Source organism: Coregonus clupeaformis, chromosome 18, assembly GCF_020615455.1.
Source record: "Coregonus clupeaformis isolate EN_2021a chromosome 18, ASM2061545v1, whole genome shotgun sequence".
NCBI lineage: Eukaryota > Metazoa > Chordata > Actinopteri > Salmoniformes > Salmonidae > Coregonus > Coregonus clupeaformis.
This window is the reverse complement of record NC_059209.1, coordinates 40,628,079-40,646,878: the sequence shown is the minus strand read 5'-3', so window position 1 is coordinate 40,646,878 and position 18,800 is coordinate 40,628,079. Positions and strand designations below refer to the sequence as shown.

At 43.7% G+C, this 18,800-nt stretch overlaps 1 pseudogene; it reads right to left on the bottom strand.

The window, feature by feature from the left end:
- LOC121583088 overlaps positions 1–18,800 on the bottom strand; it is a 254,041-nt pseudogene that overhangs the window by 38,596 nt on the left and 196,645 nt on the right.

Genomic DNA, 18,800 nt, shown 5'->3' with positions numbered 1-18,800 from the left:
TCAGACATGCATCTACCCTAATGCTCTGTTGCTGATGGCTGGGATGAATGCAGGAGCAGATTTCAGGAGCAGGACAAGACACCCTCTTTTTGACTGATGACTGACATAAGGGTACTTGATATGCCTATCTGGCTTATATGATTATGATGGTCATAATGCTTCTTGACAGTGTCATAAAGTGTATTATCTAAGTCCAAGTAAAGTGACACAGGATGGTCATAATGCTTCATGACAACGTCATAGTGTATTTTTGGCAAGTTATTTAAAACATGATGGGAAAAAAACATGACTGTAAAGAGTTCACTACAACTTCCAAACGAAAGGAAACGTCTTGGCAGGGAATAATTGTTTTAATAAATGTGGGTGTTGACATTCTTTTGTAGGTGTCATAACCAGTCATAAAATAACACAATACATGTCACAACAGGTGTAAATATATGGGTCATGACAGTGTTATGACCATATTATGACAGGTTATGACATGTTATGTCAGCTGTTATGACATATTATGACATGGTTATGACCGTGTCATAATGTGTTATGACTTGGTGTCAAGTAAAGTGTTACCAAAGTTGCTATGTTCATAAGGCTGTTATGTTCCCCAGGAAGAAAACAAAAAATGTCACTCAAACAGAAGGGGGCACTAACAACGAGTCACTGACCAACAACCAAAACAGAACAGGTGGGGTTTTAGGAGGGTTTCTGAAAGACACTCGTGGGGGTGTCCACTGAAAGTTGACTAGCAACAACAACTGGAACCTAAAAACACCCACCATGAGCACCCACTAAATTTGCCAAAGAAGAGGTCAACAAAAGAAAAACCCACACCAAACTGAAAGACAGGAAGCAAACCACAAAGTGGAGCAAATCTGAAAACAGGGAAGATCAGATAAAGGATTGTTTGTCTAGAAATCAAAATAGGGCGAGCCAACTAAAGGTGTTGACCCTCCACATCTCTCAAGACAACTGAAGCACTAGGCCAGCCACTCTTAAATAGCATCTGGGCCAGCACAGGTGAAACCCCTTCCTACTAACGAGATGGACAACCAGCACAGGTGTAACACATACTGACTAATGAGGTAACGCCAATCGGTGCACCCTACGTACTAACGTGCCATACGTACTAAAGTCCAACTCAAAACATAAATGGAAAAACCAAAGCTTGTAACAAGGCTAATAAGTTGAATATGTGCAGGGCGGACCCTAGCATTTTGGGGGCTCTAAAATAGATTTGTGACTCTACAAACTCACAATCTTGATGTAGTTATTGCGTGCAAGGAATATGGGACCAAACAATAATCTTTTGACAACTTGAATACACTATAAGTGAATTTGTCCAAATACTTATGACTTCCTGAAATCGGGGTACAAGATACATAAAGTGGTGGAGTATAGAGCCAAATTAAACACTTTCCAAATACATATGAAGGTGAGGCAATCACATATCACAGTTACAAACCAAGTTTCCATCCACAGTTTTTAAACGAGTAAAGTCAAACCGTATTTTTTAAAATCACAACAGCTGTGATGGAAACAGGAAGTTTTAGTACAATTGTATAAATGCAGTCAGATAATTTGTTCGTTCGACAAGTCACAGAACCATGTGAAGAAGTGTGGCAATATATACAATCACTAGTGAAAGTCTACACACCCCTTGCACCGTCTTCACATTTTGCTGCCTTAAAATGGAATTACATTAGATTTTTTCCCTACAGATCTACGCAATATACTCAAAACCTATTGGAAAGCCATTCTGGTGTGTCTTTGGCATTAGAATTTGTGTAATAGTCCCACTGAAAAATACAACTCTATCCCAGGGTTAGGTATTCAGAAGACTACTTTAAGTTTTTACCTGGGCTTGTTTATTTGAAAAACCAAATGCTAGTCTAAAATAAATGGGAGATAATGTCTAGATGCTTTTTATAGCGGAGATCAAGTTTATAAAGTGCCTGGCTGAGCTGATGAGACAGTGGATTGTGCAGTCAGATGGAACAGAGTAAATAGGCATTTTAACATCATAGATTTAGCTGGTGGTAACTTGTGGAATAGACACCGGCTGGAATGCGGTTTTAACCTATCAGCATCCAGGACGAGACCCACTCTTTGTATAATTGTGTGTTTGTGTTTGTGTGTGTGTGTATGGATGTGTTTAACTATACTTGTGGGGACCAGAAGTCCCCACAAGAATAGCAAACAAACAAACATTTGACCAACTGGGGACATTGTGTTGGTCCCCACAAGGTCACATTTTATTTCTAGGGGGGTTAGGGTTAAGGTTAGAATTATGGTTAGGGTTAGAATTAGGTTTAGGGTTAGGGTTAGGAGCTAGGGTTAGTTTTAGGGTTAGGGTAAGGAGCTAGGGTTAGGTTTAGCATTAGGGTTAAGGTTAGGTTTTTGGGTTAAGGTTAGGGTTAGGGTTAGAGTTAGGTTTAGGGTTAGGGTTAGGAGCTAGGGTTAGTTTTAGGGTTAGGGTAAGGAGCTAGGGTTAGGTTTAGCATTAGGGTTAAGGTTAGGTTTTTGGGTTAAGGTTAGGGTTAGGGTTAGAGTTAGGTTTAGGGTTAGGGAAAAAGGATCCCCTGGCCTCCTCCTCACTCAGGCCTGTCAACATCTGGTCTGCCCTGCTGGATGACTACTGACTAGGTGCATCAGGCTGGCTGGCTGACTGACTGGATAACTACAAGCCATTTGGCATCCAAAACATGACTGCAGTTCAGAGAGGGACGTTATACCCAGCTAGAGCCTGGCTGACGCACAGACCCATATGGTACACAGCAAGCGAGAGCATTTGATAACCCTCCTATTCTCACTCTCATTAAAGGGCAATTCCTCCACTTTTCAACCTCATATTCATTATCTCCAGCACCATACCAGTGTCTACATACAGTTGCAAAAAAATAAATAATTCCCTACTTCTTCTAAAATAAGTAAAAATTGAAAAAACCTTTTGGTCACCACACTGGATAATATGTGTGAAATGCTTGATAATGTATGTGATATCAACAGAGAGGTATATTTTCTGGGTGACTTAAATATTGACTGGCTTTCATCAAGCTGTCCACTCAGTAGCTAAGATGGGGAGAGGTCTGTCCATAATAAAGTGTTACTCTGCTTTCTTGACATTCCTATCAACAAAACTAGTTCTATAGGCCCTAGTTTTGTTGTACCTGGACTACTGCCCAGTCATATGGTCAAGTGCCACAAAGAGGGACATAAGCAAATTACAGTTTTCCCAGAACAGAGCAGAACGGCTGGCCCTTAAATGTACACAGATAGCTAACATCAATGACATGCATGTCAATCTCTCCTGGTTCAAAGTAGAGGAGAGATTGACTGCATCACTACTTGTCTTTGTGAGTGGTATTGACATGTTGAAAGCACCAAGCTGTTCAAACGACTAGCACAGAGCTTAGACACCCATGCATACCCCACAAGACATTCCACCAGGGGTCTATTCACAGTCCCCAAGTCCAGAACAGACTATGGAAAACGCACAGTACTACACAGAGCCATGACTACATGGAACTCTATTCCACATCAAGTAACTCATGCAAGCAGTAAAATCAGATTTTTTTTTTAAAGATACAACTACACCTTATGGAACAACACGGACTGTGAAGACAGACACACACACAGGCACACACACACATACTCACACACACGCTAGCACACACACTCTACACAAACATAGATTTTAATATTGTTGTGTTTTTTGTGTGATGTGCCTTAATGTGTTTAGAACCCCAGGAAGAGTAGCTGTTGTCTTGGTATTAGCTAACGAGGATCCATAATAAATACAAATACCACACCTTGTTATTGGATTTTCAACATTGCAGAACCAATTTTATTTTTGTAAACTTAAAGTAACTGCCCAGTGTTTCCAGATTTCAATGAAATATGACCTAAAATTCTTTCCAATTTATTTTAATTAGGTATGTTAAAAAGCACCTTTTCTTGTTGGAAATGTTGTGGGCGTACCCCAACAACAAAATGTATTTTTTTTAAAATGATAACTTTGTCATTATGGGGTATTGTGTGTAGATGTGTGAAAAAAATAATATATTTAATCCATTTTGAATTCAGGCTGTAACACAACAAAATGAATACTTTCTAAAGACACTGTAGACCCAGCAGCCAAAACACATGCATATAAATGTGCTTTGATGTGTGAAACTAAAGGCAATGGTACCAGCCTATATTAAACAATTACATTTGTATGACTGCATGTATAGGGAAGGGAACACTGTCACTACCTCACTCTCCAAGGTGCATGAATTGAACAACAAACTGAAGTGAAGAGGAAATTCAGAAAAGTCTTGGAGGACAGTGATGCAGAAATAAATAACACACATCCTTGTTATTCCCTCCTCTTTGATCAGTACTGTACTGTGGAAGAGAGGGATGACTGTACTGTGGAAGAGAGGGATGACTGTACTGTGGAAGAGAGGGATGACTGTACTGTGGAAGAGAGGGATGACTGTACTGTGGAAGAGAGGGATGACTGTACTGTGGAAGAGAGGGATGACTGTACTGTGGAAGAGAGGGATGACTGTACTGTGGAAGAGAGGGATGACTGTACTGTGGAAGAGAGGGATGACTGTACTGTGGAAGAGAGGGATGACTGTACTGTGGAAGAGAGGGATGACTGTACTGTGGAAGAGAGGGATGACTGTACTGTGGAAGAGAGGGATGACTGTACTGTGGAAGAGAGGGATGACTGTACTGTGGAAGAGAGGGATGACTGTACTGTGGAAGAGAGGGATGGCTGTACTGTGGAAGAGAGGGATGACTATATTGAGGAAGAGAGGGATGGCTGTACTGGGGAAGAGAGGGGTGACTGTACTGGTGAAGAGAGGGATGACTGTACTGGGGAAGAGAGGGATGCCTGTACTGGTGAAGAGAGGGATGACTGTACTGGGGAAGAGAGGGATGCCTGTACTGGTGAAGAGAGGGATGACTGTACTGGGGAAGAGAGGGATGACTGTATTTTTGCTATGCTGGTGTAACTTTACAACTTAATGTTGTTAGAAAATACTGGAATTTCTTCATTTGTTTTGTGGTGTTTACATTGTTCCAAAAAGTCAAAAAAACTAACTTTTGAATCTAATACAGGGTTCTATGTAAAGGGGCAGGGCTCCAGATGGTGACCATTTAGTCACATTTTGCAACCCTTTGATTTAGCTGTGCGAGTTACATTTTTAATTTGTCGCATCAGTGCGAGCTGAAAATTGATTATGGTGCACCTCAGAAAAAGTTTAAACCAGGATTTGGTCAAACAGTATGGGGCATTATCCTCATGATTCCTGTAATGAAAGCGTCTGCCCAGCCCCTTGGCCTGTTTCGCTGGGGCCTGCTGCTGTGATGAGAGAGCCAATCTCTCTCAAATGCTTCTGATTGTATAACATTTCAAAATCCAGTTGTGGGAAATACACAGCTTTGGACCAACTACTGTTGTTCTCAGCTTTCTGTGTTTTTATTTCTCATCTCGTAATATTGAGCTTAAAAGCAACTATTTTACAACCAATATATTTTATGTGGCTTTAAGATACCATTGCGAATGCATAAGATAGCAGGCTACAACTGCAAAGCTGCAACTGCAAAGTTTTTTTTAGGACATAAAATGTACTGTAAGATTAATACATGACTACTAGCAGAGGGTGTTATATTTAGTATTTTGGATATCTAGCTAATGTGTTATGAGTTTTCACTTCCTGATGTGGTGAATTAGCCCCAAAATAAATTATCCTATGGATTTAGTGCACATAAAGATGTTGGCAAATTCATCTTTATTGAACAACAAAATTCAGAAAATTCTGGAGCCCTATTTTAACGTTAAAATATAACAACAACACTCTATTGTCAACCCACAATTCAAGACAATCACTGGATTAGGTTGCACATCAAAATATATTGAATCATGCATTCCTGCTTCGACATGTTAGATGAAACAACTTACAGTATTTATTGAAAAAAGTTAGGGCCACCAACTGAAAATGTTAGTCAGTGCCACCAACTGAAAAAGTTAGTGCCATCAACTGAAAATGTTAGTCAGTGCCACCAACTGAAAAAGTTAGGGCCACCAACTGAAAATGTTAGTCAGTGCCACCAACTGAAAAAGTTAGTGCCACCAACTGAAAATATTAGTCAGTGCCACCAACTGAAAAGGTTAGTCAGTGCCACCAACTGAAAAAGTTAGTGCCACTAACTGAAAATGTTAGTCAGTGCCACCAACTGAAAAAGTTAGTGCCACCAACTGAAAAGGTTAGTCAGTGCCACCAACTGAACAAGTTAGTCAGGTGTTCTTTTTGTTGTTCTTCTTATTTTTTACTATTATTATTCTTAATATTAACATAATAATAATAAGTATAACTTTTTATTATTAGGCCTTGTAGGCAAGTAGCCTTGTATAATTTATCTATCCACCATTGCGCTGTGAGAGTGTGTCCTGTTATAGCTGTCTAACATCACTTAGGCCTACTTCAATGTATCTCAATCAATCATTAATTCATTCATTCAGACATTAATTCAGACATTCATTAATTAATTCATTCATTCATTCGTGTCATCACACATCATACGAGTCATTCATGCCTTTAAAAACAATAAAGCATTTTACTTAGAAAAGGAAATAAAGGGAACCTTGAATAATTGAACAATAAATAACTCGATTTTCTGCCAAACATCCATCATATGAATAATCACTCAAAAGCCCATTGTTTTGAATCCGTGTTTCATTCCAAAATAACTGCAATAAGACTATACCTGATAAGGAAAACATTTTGATCAGTTATCGTTCTACTTTTGATAGTTTACAAGGTCCAGCAAGGCACATTAGCAGCCTGAGCAGTCATAGGGTGTATTATGATAGGATGTATCAGCGTTAACTAATGACATTGGAATATGTGCTTCTCATGATTCTGAGATGTGCTGCCTGTCGTGGTCTCGTGGATCGTCATTCTCCCTTTTGCACTCCAGTCGATATGTATTACAATTATCCTCAAAAACCTCAGAAAAATACGTTTAAGCATGGCCACAAGTTTCTCTGGCCCAGCCAATATTGGAATCCTGGTGCTGCTGCTGCTGCTGAATGATAGCAGTACTATAATATGTCCAGATCATCTTTTTTGCTTCTTAACACAGCGCGGCAAGCCTGAAACCCAACTAGCCTGAATCAATTAATAGAATTTTAGGTTTGGCCCGGTATAACACCATCGGGCTACGTAGGGTTCGGGCTGAAAATGATAACTCTAGCACAGACACACACTACCTTCTGCATTTGGACCTGTCCCTTGTTGGTGATATCTTTGAGTAGATCACAGAAGGATCTGCACAGGCCCTCAGCAGCAGACAGGTAGACAAAGGCATTGATTATCTGGAAGCATGTCCTCAGGTTCTCTGAGATCAGCTCTGAAACATTTACGCAACGCTTTTATCCGGATCGACTTACGATAAGTAGTGAATGCATACATTTTTGTACTGTTCCCCCGTGGGAATCAAACCCACATTCCTAGCGTTGCAAGCTCCATGCTCTACCAACTGAGCTACACGGGACCATCAGACAAACACATCACATTAGATTGAGAGATGAGACAGACATAAAGACAGACAGACTGAAAAAGACAGAGACCGACAGACAGAGGCAGAGGCAGAGAGAGAGACATACGAGAGAGAGAGAGAGAGAGAGAGAGAGAGAGAGAGAGAGAGAGAGAGAGAGAGAGAGAGAGACATACGAGAGAGAGAGAGAGAGAGAGAGAGAGAGAGAGAGACAGACAGACAGACAGACAGACAGACAGACAGACAGACAGACAGACAGACAGACAGACAGACAGACAGACAGACAGACAGACAGACAGACAGACAGATAGAGAGACAGACATAGAGAGACAGACATAGAGACATAGAGAGACAGACAGAGTACGTAGTCCTGATCTCTGTGTGCTTCGCTGTGTGCCAAGGTCCTGCCTCATCAGGCAGTGAGAGGCTGGCCTGGCACTGAAGGATGTATGCCCCTGAACATGTCACCCCTCAGCAAGCCCAGGGCATATGACTCAAGTGATATGGTGAGTCTCAATGTTTTGACTCACTAGCATATTTTAAACAGCTAGGTGCTTGTAAAAATGATGCTGTCATGCAGTCTATGATACAACATTAGTCACAAACACTTGGGGAAACTCATTCCTTCCTGGTTAAATAAAGGTAAATAAGATATATCACTGTCAAACTCTCCCTAAAACACTTCAGCGAGCAGGCCTTTCTAATTGACCTGGCCCGGGTATCCTGGATGGATATTGACCTCATTCCGTCAGTAGAGGATGCCTGGTTGTTCTTTAAAAGTGCTTTCCTCTCCATCTTAAATAAGCATGCCCCATTAAAAAAATTCAGAACTAAGAACAGATAAAGCCCCTGGTTCACCCCAGACTTGACTGCCCTTGACCAGCACAAAACCATCCTGTGGCGTACTGCATTAGCATCGAACAGCCCCCGCGATATGCAACTTTTCAGGGAAGTCAGGAACCAATGAGTGAGGGTAAAAAGTATTTGATCCCCTGCTGATTTTTTTATGTTTGCCCACTGACAAAGAAATTATCAGTCTATAATTTGAATGGTAGGTTTATTTGAACAGTGAGAGACAGAATAACAACAACAAAAATCCAGAAAAATGCATGTCAAAAATGTTATAAATTGATTTGCATTTTAATTAGGGAAATAAGTATTTGACCCCCTCTCAATCAGAAAGATTTCTAGCTCCCAGGTGTTTTTTATACAGGTAACGAGCTGAGATTATGAGCACACTCTTAAAGGGAGTGCTCCTAATCTCAGCTTGTTACCTGTATAAAAGACACCTGTCCACAGAAGCAATCAATCAATCAGATTCCAAACTCTCCACCATGGCCAAGACCAAAGAGCTCTCCAAGGATGTCAGGGACAAGATTGTAGACCTACACAAGGCAGGAATGGGCTACAATACCATCACCAAGCAGCTTGGTGAGAAGGTGACAACAGTTGGTGTGATTATTCGCAAATGGAAGAAACACAAAATAACTGTCAATCTCCCTCGGCCTGGGGCTTCATGCAAGATCTCACCTCGTGGAGTTGCAATGATCATGAGAACGGTGAGGAATCAGCCCAGAACTACACGGGAGGATCTTGTCAATGATCTCAAGGCAACTGGGACCATAGTCACCAAGAAAACAATTGGTAACACACTACGCTGTGAAGGACTGAAATCCTGCAGCGCCCGCAAGGTCCCCCTGCTCAAGAAAGCACATATACAGGCCCGTCTGAAGTTTGCCAATGAACATCTGAATGATTCAGAGGAGAACTGGGTGAAAGTGTTGTGGTCAGATGAGATCAAAATCGATCTCTTTGGCATCAACTCAACTCGCCGTGTTTGGAGGAGGAGGAATGCTGCCTATGACCCCAAGAACACCATCCCCACCGTCAAACATGGAGGTGGAAACATTATACTTTGGGTGTGTTTTTCTGCTAAGGGGACAGGACAACTTCACCGCATCAAAGGGACAATGTCCGACTGTGTTTCTTTGTCGGTGGTCGGGAGAGGTTGTGTTTTCTCTAGCAGGAGGTAAGCTTGGCTTCTTATATGGTGTTGAGTAAAGCTTAAACCATGTATTTAGATTGTAGGTAGGTATTGTAGTTAGATATTATAGGTAGTTTACTTAGGTAGTTATTGTAGGTTATTGTAGGTTATTGTAGGTAATTATTGTAGGTAAGTATTGTATTCGGCGGACCCCGGTGAAGCACGAGTGCTAGCTAACCCACTACTTGGACCAACAAAGCTAGCTAGCTAGCGGGTAGCTACTGGTAACTTTTAGCAACTGTGGTTAGTTGTTTCCAATGTTATTTCACGCTTAAGAGTACCTGTAATTGAGCCAGCTAGCTACCTACCATTCAGCTGTTTTTCTAACCTCATTATCCGAGGCATTAACGTTAGGTGGTTGGTAGCTGCTGTACTTAATTACAGCTACTGATTGCAGTCTGCCACCCAGACAGCTGGCGTCGGGTAAGTTTGGCTTTATACATAGCTTGGGCTTTGTCGAGTAAGGCTTAAACTATGTATTTAGATTGTAGTTAGGTATTATAGGTAGGCATCGTGGGCTGTATATTATTAGGTATTATAGGTAGGCATCGTGGGCTGTTGTGGGTAGTTGTTGTATGTAGTTATTGTAGGTTACTTTTGTATTCGGGCGGTGCCGGTGTAGCACGAAGCTAGCTAGCTAACTCACCTCCTGGACTAGCTGGCTAGTAGCTATTAGCAACGGTAGCAACTAAATACAATATCCTTTTAGCCAGCTACATTCGTTCGCAGCGACGCCGTTTTTCAAACAAAGTCAACACAGCAGCCATTGCTAGCTAGCCAACACTACCAGCTAGCTGTACTGTAGTAGCTAAATACAATATATTTGTGCTAGTTAGCCAACGTTTAATTATTGCTGCGTTATGAAAGAACTAGACACGGACACAAATTATCTGTTTAGTGTGTTAACACACTATTGGTAGTTTGTTGTAACCAAGTATTGGTGCTAAACTGTGTGTTATTGGATGCTAGCATGCTAGTTAGCTATGGCGTCATAGTTAGCTAGCTGAATAAAGTAAGTTGAGTCCATTCCTTGAAACATTGAACCGCTGTAGTTTACAACAATTCTAATTTCTAAAGTGGAAGTTGGGAGAGTTTTATTCGGGTGGTTCAGTGAAACAATTATAGTTTCTGAGGTGGAAGTTGGGAGAGTTATATTTTTTTGGTGAGGGAGGCCCTGCTCTCTCCTTTCCCAGATGTTTAGTTCATTTCATTCCGATCTCCTCTGCATTATTGTAGCCATCTGCTACAGCCTGTCAACTATGCCTCTGCCTATCCCTGTTCTCTCCTCTCCGCACAGGCTACACAAACGCCTCACACCGCGTGGCTGCTGCCTCTCTAACCTGGTGGTCCCTGCACGCACCACCCACCTGGAGTTCCAGGTCTCAGGCAGCCTCTGGAACTGCCGTTCTGCTGCCAACAAGGCTGACTTCATCCCAGCCTATGCTACCCTCCAGTCCCTCGACTTCCTGGCGCTGACGGAAACATGGATTACCACTAAAACACTGCTACTCCTACTGCTCTCTCCTCGTCTGACCATGTGTTCTCGCATACCCCGAGAGCATCTGGTCAGAGGGGTGGTGGCACAGGAATCCTCATCTCTCCCAAGTGGTCATTCTCAATTTTTCCCCTAACCCATCTGTCTATCTCCTCATTTGAATTCCACGCTGTCACAGTCACTAGCCCATTTAAGCTTAATATCCTTGTCATCTATCGCCCTCCAGGTTCCCTTGGAGAGTTCATCAATGAGCTTGACGCCTTGATAAGTTCCTTTCCTGAGGATGGCTCACCCTTCACAGTTTTGGGGGATTTCAACCTCCCTACGTCTACATTTGACTCATTTCTCTCTGCCTCCTTCTTTCCACTCCTCTCCTCTTTTGACCTCACCCTCTCACCGTCCCCCCTACTCACAAGGCAGGCAATACGCTTGACTTCATCTTTACTAGATGTTGCTCTTCTACTAATCTCACTGCAACTCCCCTCCATGTCTCCGACCACTACTTTGTATCCTTTTTCTCTCTCGCTCTCCTCCAACACTACTCACTCTGCCCTACACAGATGGTAACGCGCCGCCGCAACCTTCGCTCTCTCTCTCCCACTACTCTCTCCTCTTCCATCCTATCATCTCTTCCCTCTGCTCAATCCTTCTCCCTCCAATCTCCTGATTCTGCCTCCTCAACCCTCCTCTCCTCCCTTTCTGCATCCTTTGACTCCCTGTGTCCCCTATCCTCCCGGCCGGCTCGGTCCTCCCCTCCAGCTCCGTGGCTTGATGACTCATTGCGAGCTCACAGAACAGAGCTCCGGGCAGCTGAGCGGAAATGGAAGAAAACTAAACTCCCTGCCCACCTGGCATCTTTTCACTCCCTCCTCTCTACATTTTCTTCATCTGTTTCTGCTGCTAAGGCCACTTTCTACCACTCTAAATTCCAAGCATCTGCCTCTAACCCTAGGGAAGCTCTTTGCCACATTCTCCTCACTGCTGAATCCCCCACACTTTGAAAAGAAGGTTGACGACATCCGATCCTCGTTTGTTAAGTCTAATGACACTGCTGGTCCTGCTCACACTGCCCTACCCTATGCTTTGACTTCTTTCTCCCCTCTCTCTCCAGATAAAATCTTGCGACTAGTGACTGCAGGCCGCCCAACAACCTGCCCGCTTGACCCCATCCCCTCCTCTCTTCTCCAGACCATCTCCGGTGACCTTCTCCCGTACCTCACCTCGCTGATCAACTCATCCTTGACCGCTGGCTATGTCCCTTCCGTCTTCAAGAGACCGAGAGTTGCACCCCTTCTCAAAAAACCAACACTCGATCCCACTGATGTCAACAACTACAGACCAGTATCCCTTCTATCTTTTCTTTCCAAAACTATTGAGCGTGCCGTCTTTAGCCAACTCTCTTGCTATCTCTCTCAAAATGACCTTCTTGATCCAAACCAGTCAGGTTTCAGGACTGGTCATTCAACTGAGACTGCTCTTCTCTGTGTCACGGAGGCTCTCCGCACTGCTAAAGCTAACTCTCTCTCCTCTGCTCTTGTCCTTCTAGACCTGTCTGCTGCCTTTGATACTGTGAACCATCAGATCCTCCTCTCCACCCTCTCCGAGCTGGGCATCTCCGGCGCGGCTCACTCCTGGATTGAGTCCTACCTGACCGGTCGCTCCTACCAAGTGGCGTGGCGAGAAGCTGTCTCCGCACCACGTGCTCTCACCACTGGTGTCCCCCAGGGCTCAGTTCTAGGCCCTCTCCTTTTCTCCCTATACACCAAGTCACTTGGCTCTGTCATATCCTCACATGGCCTCTCCTATCATTGCTACGCTGACGATACACAACTAATCTTCTCCTTTCCCCCCTTCTGATAACCAGGTGGCGAATCGCATCTCTGCATGTCTGGCAGACATATCAGTATGGATGACGGATCACCACCTCAAGCTGAACCCTGGCAAGACGGAGCTGCTCTTCCTCCCAGGGGAAGGACTGCCCGTTCCATGATCTCGCCATCACGGTTGACAACTCCGTTGTGTCCTCCTCCCAGAGTGCGAAGAGCCTTGGCGTGACCCTGGACAACACCCTGTCGTTCTCCGCTAACATCAAGGCGGTGACCCGATCCTGCAGGTTCATGCTCTACAACATTCGGAGAGTACGACCCTGCCTTACAAGACGGCACAGGTCCTAATCCAGGCACTTGTCATCTCCCGTCTGGATTACTGCAACTCGCTGTTGGCTGGGCTCCCTGCCTGTGCCATTAAACCCCTACAACTCATCCAGAATGCCGCAGCCCGTCTGGTGTTCAACCTTCCCAAGTTCTCTCACGTCACCCCCCTCCTCCGCACACTCCACTGGCTTCCAGTTGAAGCTCGCATCCGTTACAAGACCATGGTGCTTGCCTATGTAGCAGTGAGGGGAACGGCACCTCCGTACCTTCAGGCTCTGATCAGTCCCTACACCCAAACGAGGGCATTGCGTTCATCCACCTCTGGCCTGCTGGCTCCCCTTCCTCTGCGGAAGCATAGTTCCCGCTCAGCCCAGTCAAAACTGTTCGCTGCTCTGGCACCCCAATGGTGGAACAAGCTCCCTCACGACGCCAGGACAGCGGAGTCACTCACCACCTTCCGGAGACATTTGAAACCCCACCTCTTTAAGGAATACCTGGGATAGGATAAAGTAATCCTTCTACCCCCCCCCCAAAAAAAAAATAAATGTAAAGTGGTTATCCCACTGGCTATAGGGTGAATGCACCAATTTGTAAGTCGCTCTGGATAAGAGCGTCTGCTAAATGACGTAAATGTAAATGTAAACAATGGACGGGGCCATGTACCGTCAAATCTTGGGTGAGAACCTCCTTCCCTCAGCCAGGGCATTGAAAATGGGTCGTGGATGAGTATTCTAGCATGACAATGACCCAAAACTCACGGCCAAGGCAACAAAGGAGTGGCTCAAGAAGAAGCACATTAAGGTCCTGGAGTGGCCTAGCCAGTCTCCAGACCTTAATCCCATAGAAAATCTGTGGAGGGAGCTGAAGGTTCGAGTTGCCAAACGTCAGGCTCGAAACCTTAATCACTTGGAGAAGATCTGCAAAGAGGAGTGGGACAAAATCCCTCCTGAGATGTGTGCAAACCTGGTGGCCGACTACAAGAAACGTCTGACCTCTGTGAATGCCAACAAGGGTTTTGCCACCAAGTACTAAGTCATGTTTTGCAGAGGGGTCAAATACTTATTTCCCTCATTAAAATGCAAATCAATTTATAAATTTTTTGACATGCGTTTTTCTGGATTTATTTGTTGTTATTCTGTCTCTCACTGTTCAAATAAACCTACCATTAAAATTATAGACTGATCATGTCTTTGTCAGTGGGCAAACGTACAAAATCAGCAGGGAATCAAATACTTTTTTCCCTCACTGTACACAATCTGTTAGGAAAGCAAATGCTAGCTTTTTCAAACAGAAATGTGCATCCTGTAGCACTAACTCCAAAAGGTTTTGGGACACTGTAAAGTCCATGGAGAATAAGAACACCTCCTCCCAGCTACCCACTGCACTGAGGCTAGGAAACACTGTTAACACCGATAAATCTACGATAATCGAAAATGTCAATAAGCATTTTGCTACGGCTGGCCATGCTTTCCACCTGGCAACCCCTATCCCGGCCACCAGCTCTGCACCCTCCGCTGCAACTTGCCCATGCCCCCCCGCTTCTCCTTCACCCAAATTCAGATAGCTGATGTTCTGAAAGAGTTGCAAGATCTGGACCACTACAAATCAGCTGGGCTAGACAATCTGGACCCTTTCTTTCTAAAATTAGCCGCCAAAATTGTAGCAACCCCTATTACTAGCCTGTTCAACCTCTCTTTCGTATCATCTGAGATCCCCAGAGATTGGAAAGCTGCCACAGTCACCCCCCTCTTCAAAGGGGGTGACACTCTAGATCCAAACTGTTACAGACCTATATCCATCCTGCCCTGCCTTTCGAAAGTATTTGAAAGCCAAGTTAACAAACAGATCACCGACCATTTCGAATCCCACCGTACCTTCTCCGCTATGCAATCTGGTTTCTGAGCTGGTCATGGGTGTACCTCAGCCACGCTCAAGGTCCTAAACGATATTATAACTGCAATCGATAAAAGACAGTACTGTGCAGCCGTCTTCATCGACCTGGCCAAGGCTTTCGACTCTGTCAACCACCGCATTCTTATTGGCAGAATAAATAACCTTGGTTTCTCAAATGACTGCTTCGCCTGGTTCACCAACTACTTCTCAGATAGAGTTCAATGTGTCAAATTGGAGGGCCTGTTGTCTGGACCTCTGGCAGTCTCTATGGGGGTGCCAAAGGGTTCAATTCTCGGGCCGACTCTATTCTCTGTGTATATCAATGATGTCACTCTTGCTGCTGATGACTCTCAGATCCACCTCCTCTACGCAGACAACACCATTTTGTATACATCTGGCCCTTCATTGGACATTGTGCTACCAAACCTCCAAACGAGCTTCTATGCCATACAACACTCCGTCCGTAGCCTCCAACTACTCTTATACGCTAGTAAAACTAAATGCATGCTCTTCAATCGAACGCTGCTTGCAACCGCCCGCCCGAATAGAATCACATGCCCTCGTAAAACTGACTATCCTACCGACTATCCACTCTACTCCGCAAATTGGATGTAGTCTATCACAGTGCCATCCGTTTTGTCACCAAAGCCCCATATACTACCCACCATTGTCACCTGTACGCTCTCGTTGGCTGGCCCTCACTACATATTCGTTGCCAAACCCACTGGCTCCAGGTCATCTATAAATCACTGCTAGGCAATTCCCCACCTTATCTTAGCTCATTGGTCACCATAGCAACACCCACCCGTAGTATGCGCTCCAGCAGGTATATCTCACTGGTCATCCCCAAAGCCAACACCTCCTTTGGCCGCCATTCCTTCCAGTTCTCTGCTGCCAATGACTGGAACAAACTGCAAAAATCTCTGAAGCTGGAGACTCTTATCTCCCTCACTAACTTTAAGCGTCAGTTGTCAAAGCAGCTTCCCGATCACTGCACCTGTACACAGCCCATCTGTAATTAGCCCACCCAACTACCTCATCCCCATATTGTTATTTATTTTGCTCATTTGCACCCCAGTATCTCTATTTGCACATCATCTTCTGCACATCTATCACTCCAGTGTTAATACTAAATTGTAATTATTTGCACTATGACCTATTTATTGCCTTACCTCCATAACTTACTACATTTGCACACACTATATATAGATTTTCTATTGTGTTATTGACTGTATGTTTTGTTTATCCCATATGTAACTCTGTGTTGTTGTTTTTTTTATCGCACTGCTTTGCTTTATCTTGGCCAGGTCGCAGTTGTAAATGAGAACTTGTTCTCAACAGGCCTACCTGGTTAAATAAAGGTTATATAAAAAATATACCAGAACACAACACTTCTACAGGTCTACCTAACTACAGCACCATGGGAGTTATGATGATAATACATATTTTCTCAAACATAACATCTAAATTATTCAAACACCCTCCAATCACCCTGTAGCATAACAAAGATTGCTCTGTATTAGCATTGAATTACTCCTGGTGTGTGTGTGTGTGTGTGTGTGTGTGTGTGTGTGTGTGTGTGTGTGTGTGTGTCGCTGAGCGATTAGTGCTTTTTGAGGTCCGTTCTGTTTAATTAATAATAATAATAAATAATTATGTTTTTTCAGTTGTGTATATTACATTTGTTTTATTTGAGGACTTTACCATTTCATTCCAAGTCATCATCTCATCTCTATAGAGCTGCTGTGTACAGTGGGGAAAAAACTATTTAGTCAGCCACCAATTGTGCAAGTTCTCCCACTTAAAAAGAAGAGAGAGGCCTGTAATTTTCATCATAGGTACACGTCTACTATGACAGACAAATTGAGAAGAAAAAGAATCCAGAAAATCACATTGTAGGATTTTTTATGAATTTATTTGCAAATTATGGTGGAAAATAAGTATTTGGTCACCTACAAACAAGCAAGATTCCTGGCTCTCACAGACCTGTAACTTCTTCTTTAAGAGGCTCCTCTGTCCTCCACTCGTTACCTGTATTAATGGCACCTGTTTGAACTTGTTATCAGTATAAAAGACACCTGTCCACAACCTCAAACAGTCACACTCCAAACTCCACTATGGCCAAGACCAAAGAGCTGTCAAAGGACACCAGAAACAAAATTGTAGACCTGCACCAGGCTGGGAAGACTGAATCTGCAATAGGTAAGCAGCTTGGTTTGAAGAAATCAACTGTGGGAGCAATTATTAGGAAATGGAAGACATACAAGACCACTGATAATCTCCCTCGATCTGGAGCTCCACGCAAGATCTCACACCGTGGGGTCAAAATGATAACAAGAACGGTGAGCAAAAATCCCAGAACCACACGGGGGGACCTAGTGAATGACCTGCAGAGAGCTGGGACCAAAGTAACAAAGCCTACCATCAGTAACACACTACGCCGCCAGGGACTCAAATCCTGCAGTGCCAGACGTTTCCCCCTGCTTAAGCCAGTACATGTCCAGGCCCGTCTGAAGTTTGCTAGAGTGCATTTGCATGATCCAGAAGAGGATTGGGAGAATGTCATATGGTCAGATGAAACCAAAATAGAACTTTTTGGTAAAAACTCAACTAGTCGTGTTTGGAGGACAAAGAATGCTGAGTTGCATCCAAAGAACACCATAGCTACTGTGAAGCATGGGGGTGGAAACATCATGCTTTGGGGCTGTTTTTCTGCAAAGGGACCAGGACGACTGATCCGTGTAAAGGAAAGAATGAATGGGGCCATGTATCGTGAGATTTTGAGTGAAAACCTCCTTCCATCAGCAAGGGCATTGAAGATGAAACGTGGCTGGGTCTTTCAGCATGACAATGATCCCAAACACACCGCCCGGGCAACGAAGGAGTGGCTTCGTAAGAAGCATTTCAAGGTCCTGGAGTGGCCTAGCCAGTCTCCAGATCTCAACCCCATAGAAAATCTTTGGAGGGAGTTGAAAGTCCGTGTTGCCCAGCGACAGCCCCAAAACATCACTGCTCTAGAGGAGATCTGCATGGAGGAATGGGCCAAAATACCAGCAACAGTGTGTGAAAACCTTGTGAAGACTTACAGAAAACGTTTGACCTGTGTCATTGCCAACAAAGGGTATATAACAAAGTATTGAGAAACTTTTGTTATTGACCAAATACTTATTTTCCACCATAATTTGCAAATAAATTCATAAAAAATCCTACAATGTGATTTTCTGGATTTTGTTTTCTCATTTTGCCTGTCATAGTTGATAATAATAATAATATGCCATTTAGCAGACACTTTTATCCAAAGCGACTTACAGTCATGCGTGCATACATTTTTGTGTATGGGTGGTCCCGGGGATCGAACCCACTACCTTGGCGTTACAAGCGCCGTGCTCTACCAGCTGAGCTACAGAGGACCACTATGATGATGTGTACCGATGATGAAAATTACAGGCCTCTCTCATCTTTTTAAGTGGGAGAACTTGCACAATTGGTGGCTGACTAAATACTTTTTTCCCCCACTGTATGTATGCTGTCTGACAAAATCACTACTTTGTAGTTCTTCAAAGTAAATAAGCATACTTTTATGACTGCCGAATACCAACTATCAATCACTTAGACCATGTCTTTTGTGGTAGAGGTACCTCGAAGCAACGGCTCTCTATCCCTC